A 14,535-nucleotide genomic window follows, 5' to 3' on the forward strand; every position below is an offset into this window, starting at 1 on the left:
TTCTTTTGTCTCTTTCTGATTACTATATCCTGCCTTCCTGCAGGAGGCAGGTAGTAAGATGCTTTGTATACAGGTACTTTGCTTGTTCTTTTCTTTTTTTTTAATTGTAGAAAAGATCAGGGTAGCAATTTGACCATTTGCCAAATTACCCATAAGATAGGGTAGGCTTTAAAAACCCAGGGAAACTAAAGTCAGGAAATCCAGCTTCTTGTATTCCTGGATCTTTCTCGGAACAGCCTGTCACATATGACATCTAATGATGTAGCACCAGCTGCTCACAAATACAAGTTCATTAGAGTATATAGACATTATGGGGCCACTAAAAATGTCTTATGTGGCTTGCTGCCAGCATTTTCAGCAGTCTCTCACCAGCAGCCACTCTCTGTTTGCCCTAGCCAAGCTCAGTGACACGGGAACTCCTGTGAGCTCTGTTGTCTTGTGTAGAGAATGGGGATAACTGTAAAGTGTGAAGGCCTGGGGAGAAAAACTTGGGCTGTGTTTCCTAGTCACCCCAACACCTTGTGGACCCAGGAAGTAGCAGTTCCAGAGACAAATTGCTATATGGCTTTCTGCATGCCCATTGCTTTTGTCTTGCTGTTGTCGCAGGAAACATCTAGTGTACATCCAGTGTACCCAGGGCCTTTTGGAAAACACCCATTGGCCTCAGTACTCTTTTCCCTCAGACTGGCAGACAATGAAGAAGGAGGAGAGAGAGCTACGCATTGGAGGAGGAAGTAAAGCTGGAGGCTGGGGTAGTGGCAAGATATGAGCATTTGGGTCTACAAGGCTCCAAGTCTCTCATTACTTCACTCCATCAGACCAGGACAATCATGGGGGTTTGGCAGGAGTGGTGTTGCAGGGAGTTTAGGCCTAAGGGAGTGTATGTGTGAGGCATAAAGTAACAAGGCATGGACTTTGTTACCTGAGGTGATGAGGGTGACAGGCCCACATGGGTAAATCAGGAAACACAGGCAACACGTTCTAAGGCTGCATATCAGAGACTCACGGAGTGGAAATCCCTTGGATGAGGGCAGAGCAGCAGCCCAGACCACCAGATAGCCACTGTGGAAGTCATCCCCTCATCACTTTTTCATTCCCAAGACTCAGCTCTTCTTTGACTCTGTTACTTTGTGGGCATCTCCTGTTGCAGTGTCTGGGCAATTTCTCTTAGTTGTTACAACTTGCATTCAAGAGCATGGCTTGTTCAAGGCCCACTCTATTGATCTCTGAAAAAATGGGAGTTAGAACAGTGTTCAAGCATTCAGATAAACCTACCTTCCAATCATAGTTTTGCTTCTTACTAGCTGTCCCACCTTAGGCAGGTAAGTTAACTTATCTGAATGTCAGTTTTCCCGCTTGTAAAATGCAGTTGGTATTAGTACTTAATTTAAAGCTTTGTTATGAGGATTAAATGAGATAATGCAAGTCCAGCCTATAGTTGACTTTGGCTTAAGAAGCAGTTTTTGGAACAATCTATTCTGGCCAAGATCATATGGTCTCAGGACACAAGGTTGGCCACAAAACCAACCCAGTAACTTACGAAGCAGAAACTACCTGTGGTAACTTTTCTCAGAAGGTGGCTATGTAAACTGGCCTCATTTGGTTGAAGGAAGTTGGGGGGTGGATAGGTGGAGAGAATAAAAGAGAAGAGAAGATTTAAATGAGTGTCAATGTCTCCTAATAATTAAAAGCTTAGAACCCCTGGAGTCAGGCAGGCTTATGTTCAAATTCCAGCTCTGTGCTTACCATTTGTATGACCATGAATATGTTATCAAACGCCTGGACCCCAGTGTTCTCAAGTGCAAAATAGGCTAATGATATCTACTGTGTTGTGATAATTTGATGAACAATGAGTATAAAGTGCTTAGCACAGTGCCTGCTACCCAGTAAGCACATAACAAATGGGGAAGAGGATGATTGTGAGGATGGCAGACATTTTTATTGTCCTAGCATCCGGTGGTGCTGCTCTTGTTATCTAAGGAGGCAAGAAGGAGACAAGAGTGGGTTCTTGGTAAAACTGGATGCAGGTGAAAGAGATATGTTTATCTGAGGGCCTCGTTTCTAAGCCTCACTTCTACCTCCTGACCCCTTTTGTCCTCCTACCCTGCTACCCAGTGCTTCAGTGCTGCTTGAAGCACTTTGTTCCAAACTCCTTAGGGATGGTTTGCCCCTCCCCTTCCCATAATGACTCAAAACTTCTGTTCATTCTGTTCAGCTTTGCCACAGCCAGGTTTTGGTGAGAAGGACCACACAGCTCCCTTTGACCTTTAAGGCTACTGGAGGTATTTCTTTTTTAACTCCACCAAATTGGAAATTAGTGGAGCAATAAGCAATAGAGGATGGAGGGCACTTTGAGCACAGAGGCTTCCATATTGCTGGATCAGTAGGGAAGGGAGAAGGAATGCATATCCCCAGCTTCCATATTGCACCACCCTCCTTTGCCTGAGAAAGTGAACCCTGATTTTAGAATCTCAGAGTAATGTTGTTCCTCAAGGAGGAAGGCAGCTCAGGACTGGTTCCCACCAAGCCAAGTGCAGTCCTAGATTCTGGCTCCCTGCCCACTGTCAGCAGGGAAAGCACCAAATCTAGTGAGAAAAAGTTTCAGCAAATGTTAAAATGACAGAAACCACCTTATCCAACCTAGACTTTTCTGCCATGGGAAAAAGATGAAACCTGGCAATCTGAGAAACTTAAAATTTTCAACACCATTTATAGATGTAAAAAGCCTCTAGTTACTTGAGTGTTGCACATTTAGATATTTGATTTTGTATGTTGATTACAAATGGAGTTGTGGCCATGTGAACCATCATAATCATCATTATAATCATTAAATTTATGGTTCATATGGCAGTTTCTTATAGATTATTCAATTCACTTTAATCCTCTTAACCCTGTCAAGTAAGTATTACTATTAATCCTCATTTTACAGCTGAGGAAAAAAGGTGGAAAAGGTGACTTACTCAAGATCCCAGAGCTAGTAACCTCGAGGTTTTGTTTTACTTTTTGGTTTTGTTTTCAATTTAGGTAATGAGCTACCAACATTAGAATGATGCATAGAAGGGTACTGGGCCGTGGTCTTTGCATCTTCCAATAAAGAATAATAAGATATATTAATTTCCAGGAAAAGAGCTGAGGGAGAAAAAGGGGAATATGATTTACTGATACAACTTTTAGGGAAATTTGATCAGCGTAATATTCCAAGCTTTATTTTCATCATTTTCAAACCAAAGTTTAATCTGTTAAAATAGACATGCTTCTTTTACTCTGTGTAAACATGAAGCTCCACATATTACAAGAGGGCTTGGAAGGTTGGGCCTACTAATTGGTACAGAGCAACACAGTCTATTTCTTATTTAAAGATATAGATGTTTTAGGAAGGAGAGGGGATGTTAAAGATAGTATTTGGCTGTATGAAAATACAGAAGTATGAGACTGGCAGCTCTGTAGAGGGCTTTGGGTGAGAGAATACAAAGGAGAGAAAGTGAGAAAAACATTGTTGTATGAATATAAGATAAACCACCCCAGTTAAGTACAGGCTCTGGATGAAGTATTTCTATTACAAATTACAGAGTTGGGACAGAAGCAATGTAGACTGTTGATGGAGTATCTTGAGGGGACTTTGCATACTGGATATGTAAATTATTATTGTTATATTCTTCCATCTTGGGGAATTTGTTTAACCTGTATCATTTGCATTTTTCTTATTTGCAAAATGAGACTAAAACAGTACAGTTCTTACCATATGTAATCTTTGAGAGTATTAAATGAAAAAATTATGTGGAGTGCCTACTACAGTGCTTGTCAAAAAGAAGGTTGCAGTGGATGTGGCAACACTTTCCTCCATTAACCCCCACCCCCAAATTCCTTTCAGTTATGAAAATTCTGAAACACTGTAACTTTACCTGTATATTTATTGAATATCTACTTTTCCAAAAGTAGAACATGTGAAGAATTCTTGATTTTTCCTTGGAGATACCTTTGCAAGTTAGAGGAAGATATTAGTGCCTGTCTTCCTTGGTTTAGTTTTAATTCAAAAGAAAGATATGATTGAGAAGGTAGGAGAAATGACTGACTAATTCATTTAGGTATTAATAGTCCTAAAAGAGGGAACTATAAGGAAACCAGACACATAGCCTCAATTTTTTTTTTTTTTTGAAACGGAGTCTTGCTCTGTCGCCCAGGCTGGAGTGCAGTGGCTGGATCTCAGCTCACTGCAAACTCCGGCTCCCGGGTTTACGCCATTCTCCTGCCTCAGCCTCCCGAGTAGCTGGGACTACAGGCACCCGCCACCTCGCCCGGCTAGTTTTTTTTGTATTTTTTAGTAGAGACGGGGTTTCACCAGGTTAGCCAGGATGGTCTCGATCTCCTGACCTCGTGATCCGCCTGTCTCGGCCTCCCAAAGTGCTGGGATTACAGGCTTGAGCCACCACGCCTTGCCGCCTCAATTTTTTAATAAGGCAGATTTAAAAATAAATATGTGCATAAATAAAATTTTAAAACAAAACCAGAAAAATGATAGATGAATTTTCATGATCAAATTTACTAAAAAGAATATGGCTTTAAAAGATGAGTCTAGGCCAGGCACAGTGGCTCACGCCTGTAATCCCAGCACTTTGGGAGGTTGAGGTGGGTGGATCATTTGAGGTCAGGAGTTCGAGACCAGCCTGGCCAACATGGTGAAACCCCATCTCTACTAAAAATACAAAAATTAGCTGGGTATGGTGGTTGGCGCCTGTAATCCCAGCTACTTTGCAGGCTGAGGCAGGAGAATCGCTTGAACATGGGAGGTGGAGGGTGGAGGTTGCAGTGAGCTGAGATTTGTACCACAGCACTGCAGCCTGGGCGACAAAGTGAGACTCTGTCAAAAAAAAAAAAAAAAAAAAAAAAGAAGAGGAAGAAAAGCGAGTCTAAAAAAGAAACAACTAAATGAGAAATCTGATTATACAATCATAAATAATCATAATGGATGAGAAAAGTGAAAAGCAGTTAAAACACTTATTTGATCAGAGGAACTTTACGAGGAGGCCAGAAAGTAGGGTGAGTTTAATTTTCTTATATATTGTTTTCTCTATTTTCTAAAAATTTCTATGGTGACTATGGCTTTTATAAAATAAACAGCTTTCCTCCAAGGATTTGTACAATAGAGAAAGGGATGGCAAGTAATTGAGAAGAATGTTTAGAAGCTAGGATAATTCTTTTAAAAGTAGTATTGCTTGGACTAAATATCTGCTGGCGATGAGGCATGGAGGAAAAAATGCTAAAGATAACAAAAGTTATTTTGGTTACAGTTCAGTGCAAGAACATGAACAGGAAGAGGGATGCACAGTGATCGTGGATGATGCAAAGGAATTGGAACCTCTGAACTTCTGTTTTGCTTCCATCTAGAAAAATGGAGTTCAATCAGTACAAAGTAAAACATACACAATTAAGAAGTCATTGAAATGGATGAGAATTTATTGAGAGCCCTTGACTTTTCTAAATGAGTTTAAAGAATTTTAGAGAGATATGCTCTTTAAATTATTGGAATTGGTAATCTAAATAGTAAAAGATGAAAGAGAATGTATCCAGGAAACTCTGTATGAGTTGATACTCGGCAAAGTCTTAAATAAATATGGAAGATTTGTTAGCACCTAAAAAAGAAAGCTCCAGTCACTGGAAACTGGCTTGCATTTATTGAATCAACTTACATCAAATTACTCTAATTTGTGAAATATTTAGAAGGGCTCTAGGGTTAAGAAATTTTGGCAGTCTCTCAAATTCATAGAAACAGTGTACAGTTGACCCTTGCACAACACAGGTTTGAATTATATGGGTCCACTTTGAAACAATTGGAAAAACTCAAAGATGAACCATATAGCCTAGAAATATTGAAAAAAATTAGGTAAAAGGTATGCCATGAATGCACAAAATATATGTAGATATTAATCTATTCTATCATTACTACCACGAAATATACACAAATCTATTATAAAAAGTTAACATTTATCAAAGCTAACACAATTACAGACCATGCATGACACCACTTACAGTTGAGAGAAATTTAAACAAAGATGCAGTGTTAAGTCATAACTGCATAAAATTAACTGCAGTACATACCGTACTACTGTAATAATTTTGTAGCCACTTCCTCTTGCTATTACAGTGAGCTCAGGTGTTGTAAGTATCTGCCTAGAATGCCACAAATTGCGTATTGCAGTAAAAATGATCTCTCATGGTTCTCAAGTATTTTGAGTATTTTTCATTGTGTTTAGTGCAACACTGTAAACTTTGAATAACACCATAGGACCCATGCAAAGTACCATGAGTGATATTAGAAGTGCTCTCAAGAAGCAGAGAAAAGTCATGACTGATGACATTACAAGAAAAAGTTGAATTGCTTGATATGAACTGTGGGTTGAGGTCTGCAGCTGTGGTTGCTCACCACTTCAGACAGATGGGGATCTTGCAAATTTACCATATTGATAAATACGGTACAGGACTATAATGTATTTTCTCTTCTTTATGATTTTCTTAATAACATTTTCTTTTACGTAACTTACTGTATTATAAGTATAATCTTTTATGTAGCATATAATACATGTAAAATAGAAAATATGTGTAAATTGACTGTGTATGTTATTGGTCAACAGACAGTTAAGTTTTTGAGGAGTCAAAAGTTACATGCAGATTTTCAACTCCATGGAGGTCAGTACCCCCAGCTTCTATGTTGTTCAAGGGCTAACCGAAGTTTATTTCATCGAGAGTTTAAAAATGGCCCTTCTGCGCAGTCACGCCGAGCCAGCGCCTGGGCCTGGAACAGGGCCGTAGTCCCCCAGCTTCACCCACCACCTCTCTACCATGGACCCCCGCAAAGTGAACGAGCTTCGGGCCTTTGTGAAAATGTGTAAGCAGGATCTGAGCGTTCTGCACACCGAGGAAATGCGCTTCCTGAGAGAGTGGGTGGAGAGCATGGGGAGTAAAGTACCACCTGCTACTCAGAAAGCTAAATCAGAAGAAAATACCAAGGAAGAAAAACCTGATAGTAAGAAGGTGGAGGAAGACTTAAAGGCAGACGAACCATCAAGTGAGGAAAGTGATCTAGAAATTGATAAAGAAGGTGTGATTGAACCAGACACTGATTCTCCTCAAGAAATGGGAGATGAAAATGCAGAGATAACGGAGGAGATGATGGATCAGGCAAATGATAAAAAAGTGGCTGCTATTGAAGCCCTAAATGATGGTGAACTCCAGAAAGCCATCGACTTATTCACAGATGCCATCAAGCTGAATCCTTGCTTGGCCATTTTGTATGCCAAGAGGGCCAGTGTCTTCGTCAAATTACAGAAGCCAAATGCTGCTATCCGAGACTGTGACAGAGCCATTGAGATAAATCCTGATTCAGCTCAGCCTTACAAGTGGCGAGGGAAAGCACACAGACTTCTAGGCCACTGGGAAGAAGCAGCCCATGATCTTGCCCTTGCCTGTAAACTGGATTATGATGAAGATGCTAGTGCAATGCTGAAAGAAGTTCAACCTAGGGCACAGAAAATTGCAGAACATCGGAGAAAGTATGAGCGAAAACGTGAAGAGCGAGAGATCAAAGAAAGAATAGAACGAGTTAAGAAGGCTCGAGAAGGGCATGAGAGAGCCCAGAGGGAGGAAGAAGCCAGACGACAGTCAGGAGCTCAGTATGGCTCTTTTCCAGGTGGCTTTCCTGGTAGTTTTCCCGGAGGAATGCTTGGAATGGGAGGGGCCATGCCTGGAATGGCTGGAATGCCTGGACTCAATGAAATTCTTAGTGATCCAGAGGTTCTTGCAGCCATGCAGGATCCAGAAGTTATGGTGGCCTTCCAGGATGTGGCTCAGAACCCAGCAAATATGTTAAAATACCAGAGCAACCCAAAGGTTATGAATCTCATCAGTAAATTGTCAGCCAAATTTGGAGGTCAAGCGTAATGTCCTTCTGATAAATAAAGCCCTTGCTGAAGGAAAAGCAACCTAGATCACCTTATGGATGTCGCAATAATACAAACCAGTGTACCTCTGACCTTCTCATCAAGAGAGCTGGGGTGCTTTGAAGATAATCCCTACCCCTCTCCCCCAAATTCAGCTGAAGCATTTTACAGTGGTTTGCCATTAGGGTATTCATTCAGATAATGTTTTCCTACTAGGAATTACAAACTTTAAACACTTTTTAAATATTCAAAATATTTAAAACAAATTTAAAGGGTCTGTTAATTCTTATATTTTTCTTTACTAATCATTTTGGATTTTTTTTCTTTGAATTGGGCAGGGAAGATATGTATGGAAGATTATTGCTCTAATTTGAGTGAAATAAAAGTTATTAGTGCGAGGCAAACATAACTCATTTGAGGATTAAAAAAAGAGTTTAAAAATGTTTTTTAGTTGTAGAAATTTTCAAACAAATACAAGATGAAGAGAATAATATAATAAACCATTATATACCCATTACCCATCATCACAAACTATCAATAGTCAGATTTTTTTTGTTTCATCTGTCACTTTTCTCCCAACCATACCTTTTTGTTGTTATTGGACTATTCTAAGCAAATCTCAGACATTGTATCATTTTACTTGTGAGTACTTCAGTATGAAAAAAATGTATAGCAGAGTCTTTCATGATATGTTTAAAGATGAGTTGGAGAAATAGAGATTGGATAAGAATGAACTAAAAGGATTGGTACTAACATGAACCATGGCCAAATCATGTTGATAAATAGTTTGAAATCTTCCTTAAAGAAAGGTGGTAGGGAAATATCCACAAGATTCTGTCCTTGTTGTTGTCTTACATGGCACGATTTATCAATGACATGGGACCAAAAATTTAGAAAGCATGCTTAGCAGATTTGCTAACAGTACATAGCTTTTAGTGAGACTGCAATGTATTACATAAAAGGGTCAAGTATCATCAGGCTGGAAAAACGAGCTGAAACCGTAGGTTGACATTTAATTGATACACACAAGGTGAGATTCCTGACTTGGAGGTAGTTCATGTGAAGATCTGTAGGTTTTACCAGACCATAGCCCTCAGTATGAGTATCTAAACTGATGAGTCATATTTAAACAGTGTTAATTAATGTTTAGTTTCCAGATGAAGGGCTATAATAACTTCACTATTATCTGCTGTATTCAGTTCAGAGCAATGTATTTTGAGAGGGACATTACAAACTGAAGGGCATCTAATGGAGGGTAATTAAGGTGACATAAAATCTGAAAATCATGATATGTGAAGAATGGTAAATGGAGCTTGAGCTATTTAGCCTGAAGAATAGGGGACTTGAGGATGGGGTCTATATACTGGCAACCCTTGAGGACTTGAAAAACAAATTTTTAATGAAGTAAACAAATTCTAACTTGCTTTGTAGCTTTGAGCTGGGATCAGAGAGTGGAAGTTAGAATGAAACAGAACTTGGGTCGAGATAGATTGCTAACAGTTAGACATGTCTGGCAATGGCTTGGACTATGTAGATTTGCACTTCTGTCCCATCAGTGGAGAATTTTACTGCAGAGGGTAAATACCCGTCTTTTAAACAGGATTGCCACTTGGAAGGAGTTGGACTAAGTCAGAGGTTCACAAGGGGAGAACCTTGGCTGTACATTAGAATCACCTGGCAGGAGGTGGGGGTGTTAAAAATGAGCAGTGCCTGGTCCCCATGCCAGAGATTCTGATGCAATTGCCCCAGGCAGGACTACAGAAAGTCCCAGGGAACTCGAGAGTGCATGAACTCTAAGGATCCTTTCAACTTTGAGATTTTTTTTTTGATCCGAAAAAAAGAAATCGTGTTCATGGGGGCTATTTTAGAAGCCAGCATGGTGGAAAACCTGAAGATGACAGTGAAGTCAGGTACAAAACTGAGCTCAGGGGAGGAAAGAGAATTGCTTAAGAGAGACTAAAAGTGCCAGAGCTTACCAGGAGACAGCGCAGCTTAGAGGAGAGGGTGCCTTGCATAGTTAAAAAAAACATCAAAAAAAGTGTGACTGAGTGGGAATGGTATGAGAAGAAAGCGCAGCTGAAGAAGATGGGAGTGTCCATCTGACAACCCACCCTGGTTTGCCTGGGACTGAGAGGTTTCTTGGGATGCAGCACTTTCAGTGTTAAAACCAGGACAATCCCAGGGAAACTGGGATGGTTGGTCACCCGAGTGCCCCATAGGCCCCTGTCAAAAGACAAAATTACAACAAATTTAGTTTAAACATCTCAATAGGCTTTATTGCGATTTTAGAATTGGACAACACTTCATTCCATAACATAGAGTAAGTGTTCCAATGAGTTGACCAGATGCGGCAGGCTTTCTAGACAGAGAAAGGGCTGACGAAAGCAGAAACAAAGAACAAAAAGTAGATTGGTCATTTCAAAGTTACTTTCATTGTGGGGATAGGGAGATAGAAAGATGGAAAGATAACTGATTGGTTAACATCAGGTTACTCTGTTGTAAGAATTAAAACAGAGGGAACTTCATGATTGCCAATTGAAGACTGAAACTGGCCTGTTGAGAAATTAGGCTGTTGCCTCTCTCTCCTGATTTCACAGAAGGCCAGATAACAAACTCAAGGTTTGGAGAAGCAGAATCTTAGATAAGTGACTCTATTTTGGTTTTTAGTCTGGTCTGTTGGGGCCTAGTGCGGGAGTTTAGTCCAAAACAGTGGCCTCCTATAATTTTTGTTTAACACCCAGCAATGAAGGCAACACGGGAAACCATTTGTTATCCTAGTCACTCTTCCTGCAGAATAAAGATGTGCTCTGCATTCATCTGAATTCATGGCTTTGGTGTGCGTAACTGCAAAGGCTGAAATGTCTCGTTCACTCTGGCTATGTATTCCAATCATAGTACCATGCTTGTGTGCCCAGCATCTTGCCAGGGTACTGGTCTTGGGCTTACTATGCTTTCTTTGGGGTGCCTTGGGATTCCTTACATCATTGTTTCCTCCCAACACCAGCTGAAACCTCCTAAAATGATTTTGAAGCTTGTTTCTTTGAATAGCTTCTTAGCAATTTCCTCACTGCTATTTCAGTTCCCCTCCCACCATTGTGTTAAACAATCCCAAAAGCAATTTCATTAAACTGGCTGACTTCAAGGATGGTGAACTAGAACTGCTTCTAAAAAGCAGGCTAATAGTGACCAAGGGAATTGTCTAATAAGGAATAGACTGGAGGCCTGCTGCCCCTACATAATCTCTTTCTTATAAAAAGAGAAGTATGGATGAGATATGTTGAGTTGTTTATAAAAAAATAATGCAGGGAAAATCCCCCTAAAATTATGGGGAAAAGGCCCCTGGTTGGGCTTTAAGTATAGAGAATAACTTGGGTAGTCTTCACCCACTGTATCCCTAAAAGGCCTCACACTTGCTCTTCACTCTCTTTCTCCCCCTCTCATCCGCCATTAATTAGGGGGTTACTTATGTGTGTTATGAATTAAAGCAGTGGTTCTCAAAGTGTAGTCCCTGAACCTGCAGCAGAGCATCACCTAGCAACTTGTTAGAAATGCAGATGCCCTGGCCTCACCTCAGACTTACTGAATCAGAAACTCTGAGGATGGGGTCAAGCAATTGTAATAAGCCTTCCCGGTGATTCTGATGCAGGTTGTTGGTTAAGAATTGGATTAGAGAAACCATGTCTTTAGAAGGTTCTTTAAAGGAGAAGTTGTCCAGGGCCTCCCCTCTGACATGGGGCTGAACAGGAAAGCAGCAAGCAGAAGAAATTTCAGAACTAACCACTGAGCCGTGGTGGGTGGTGGTTTGACATTTACGTGACAAGACAGTTAATGTGACAGGAGAGAAAAATGAACAGAGAATTGTGAAATCAAATAGGATCAGAATGATGTCACAGTGGTCAATCCAATTAATTCATATCATTACAAAATCAGAAAGTCACTAATGACTGTAATTTCTAATATATATCTGCATAAAAGGGCATTGTATGATATGAATTGGATTTTTAAGTATACTGTATCTTGTTTCATTTTGGAGATATAGCTTTTAGTAAAAACATGTCTAGTAGGTTCTGGTCAATCCTTAATCGAAGCTCTATGTTGACAGGAAAATAGAAACTCATTGAATTTTTAAAAGATGATTTGGTTACTACAGTTTTATTATTATTATTTTTTAGAGTTCTGTGGCAAAGAATCACAGAGGCCAAAAATGTGAAAAAAGTCATATGGTTTAATGATCTTTGTAATCATAACCCTATCAACCATAGCAAAAACAATAATCATAAGTACAGTTGCCATTTATCCAGTGCCTACTCTGTGCAGACGCTGCTAAGTGCTCAGCACGAGGGATGAAGTCATAGATAAGCAGCAGACATGGTCCTTGCCCTCCTACCCAGTGATTTCCAACCCTGGCTGCACATGGCACCAGGAGCCATTAAAAAATGTCAGTGCCCAGGCCCCCCAACCCCCAAGGGATTCTGATTTAAGTACTTTGAGATGGGACCCCAGAGTTGGCATTTTTACAAAGGTCTCCAGTGAATCTAATGTATACATCCGGAATTGAGGACTGCTCTGGTGAAAGACTTACACATGTAGACAATTCATTATAATAGCCTTAAGTGCTATGAAGAAAAAGTTCAGAGTGCTGTGAAGGGCACCAGTTAGTGTGGGGTTCAGGGTAGGATTTTTTGAGGCATCGTTGAGGAAGTGACTTTCTGCTGGGATCTAGAAGGGTAAATAGAAAATAGCTAAGCAAAGAGGATGGGAAGAAAATGTTCCAGGCAGAGTACATAAATTGTGCTAGGGCTCTGGGCGGGGACAGCGTAGTGAAGTGAGGGCTGAAAGGGGGCAAACAGTGAAGGAAATATGGTGATTAGAGAAGTTGGAGACCCAGGGAGGGGCCAGAACATACACAACATATGGGCTAGATAAAGGATTGTGTTCTTTCTTATAAAAGTAATGGGAAGCTATGAAGTATTCTAAGTAACTAGTGGACGATGTGATCATATAGACCCTTTGAAAAGATTACTCTGGCTGTAGCTGGAAAGCAGATTGGTGATAGGTAAGAGTGGATGCAGGGGGACCAGTTAGGAGTCTTCTGTGGGAGGGCATGATGATGGGACTAAGAAGACACTAGAGTGATGGAGAGGGTTACATGGCATCAGAATCTTTGGGAGGTTCCAAGACTTGGTACAAAGTCTCAGGGACATTTGCTGAATTAGTGAGTTGCTTGGATATAAAGGGTGAGGGTGGGAAAGGAGTACAGGATGATGCCACTGTTCGTGGTGTCAGTAACTGGATGAGTGGTGATGTTCACTGAACTATGTGAATGTTGAGTTATGGAAAGCCGGAGGAGAAACAGTTTTGCAGAGGAAAGGAGAGCATGAATTCTGTTTGGGCACAATAGGTTTAAGGTGCCTGTGAGATATCCAAGCTAAAAGGTGAAGGAGGCAGCTGAAAGTTCAATAATACATTTGTCTGAACCAAATATAGAGTATTTCCTACCTATGGACAGTAACTAAGACCATGGAGTCCGGTGAGGTCACTGTAATCATTTTTTCATGCAGAGCTCACTATATCTTCACATCAACTTACCTAAATAAGTTACATCTTTAAAATTTTATCTAGAACATGAAAATTTAGACAGGTTAAATAACTTGCCTAGGTCATGCAGCTAGTAAGAGGCAGGGTTGAGATCCCATTTCGCAGGATATGCATTGGTACCTAGTCATACTGCATTTCCTTAATCGGAATGACTGATTCTCAGATACAATGGAGAATTAACCATGTTTGCTAAGGAACGACCAGTGACCAGCTGAGTGTATATTTTCTTCCATCATAAACATGGCATTTGAGTCTACTATTCTTGGAAAGTCAGTGAAAAAATATCCCATGGAGTTTATGATTAAGCTCTGAGATCCAGATTTTGGGTTTACTGCCCAAACATCTGTCCCCTTGCTTCCTAGAAAACACGCAAACTGAAGTTGAGGTTGCCTGAAGGCTTACTAAAAATAGTGAGAATCATGGAATTGAGAAGTTAAAACACATTTGAAGTAGTCAAATATATACCTCCACTTTTTTGATGGAAAACATTGTGCACTAAAAGTCTAAATCCATTTCAGCCATTCAACTGACATATGTAACACTGCTATAGGCCAGACCCTTTGCTGGACTCTGGAGAGGCACACCTTGTTCTTAAGGGGCTCTGTCTCATAGTGGAGACTGACACAAGTTAAAGGCTATTATAGCATTGTGAAAAGGGTGCTATGAGAGGATTGCCAAGGAGGGTATTTCATCCATCATTAGAGAAGGGGAAAGCCTTTCTCAGAAAGACTTCCTGGAAGTAATAACACATAAACTAACTATTTAAGCCTCAATTTCCTCATAAGGTAGAGTGAGTTAGATAAATAAGAGAGGAAAGAATACTGTTTCAGGTACAAGAAAGAAACAGGAACATTTTACCATAAGGCAGGAGGATAGGAAAAAAAGACCCCATTTAGAGACCAACACCTTAAACTATACATGGGTTGTGTGGTTAGATGGTTAGCATGGTCTTTAAATTGTTGCTGAAGAGTTTGGCTTTTGAGGGACATAGAGGCATAATTGA

General features: G+C 40.3%; 1 protein-coding gene and 1 pseudogene across 5 annotated transcripts in view; both read left to right on the forward strand.

Annotated features, from left to right (window-relative positions):
* The window catches only part of ENTPD1 (ectonucleoside triphosphate diphosphohydrolase 1), a 114,356-nt gene that overhangs the window by 31,877 nt on the left and 67,944 nt on the right, over positions 1–14,535 (forward strand). The gene's annotated exons all lie outside the window — the stretch shown is intronic.
* On the forward strand, positions 6,761–8,356 carry LOC112631448 (annotated as a pseudogene). The gene has a single exon (XR_003121131.1). The product of XR_003121131.1 is annotated as a hsc70-interacting protein pseudogene (transcript).

Source organism: Theropithecus gelada, chromosome 9 (genome assembly GCF_003255815.1).
Source record: "Theropithecus gelada isolate Dixy chromosome 9, Tgel_1.0, whole genome shotgun sequence".
NCBI lineage: Eukaryota > Metazoa > Chordata > Mammalia > Primates > Cercopithecidae > Theropithecus > Theropithecus gelada.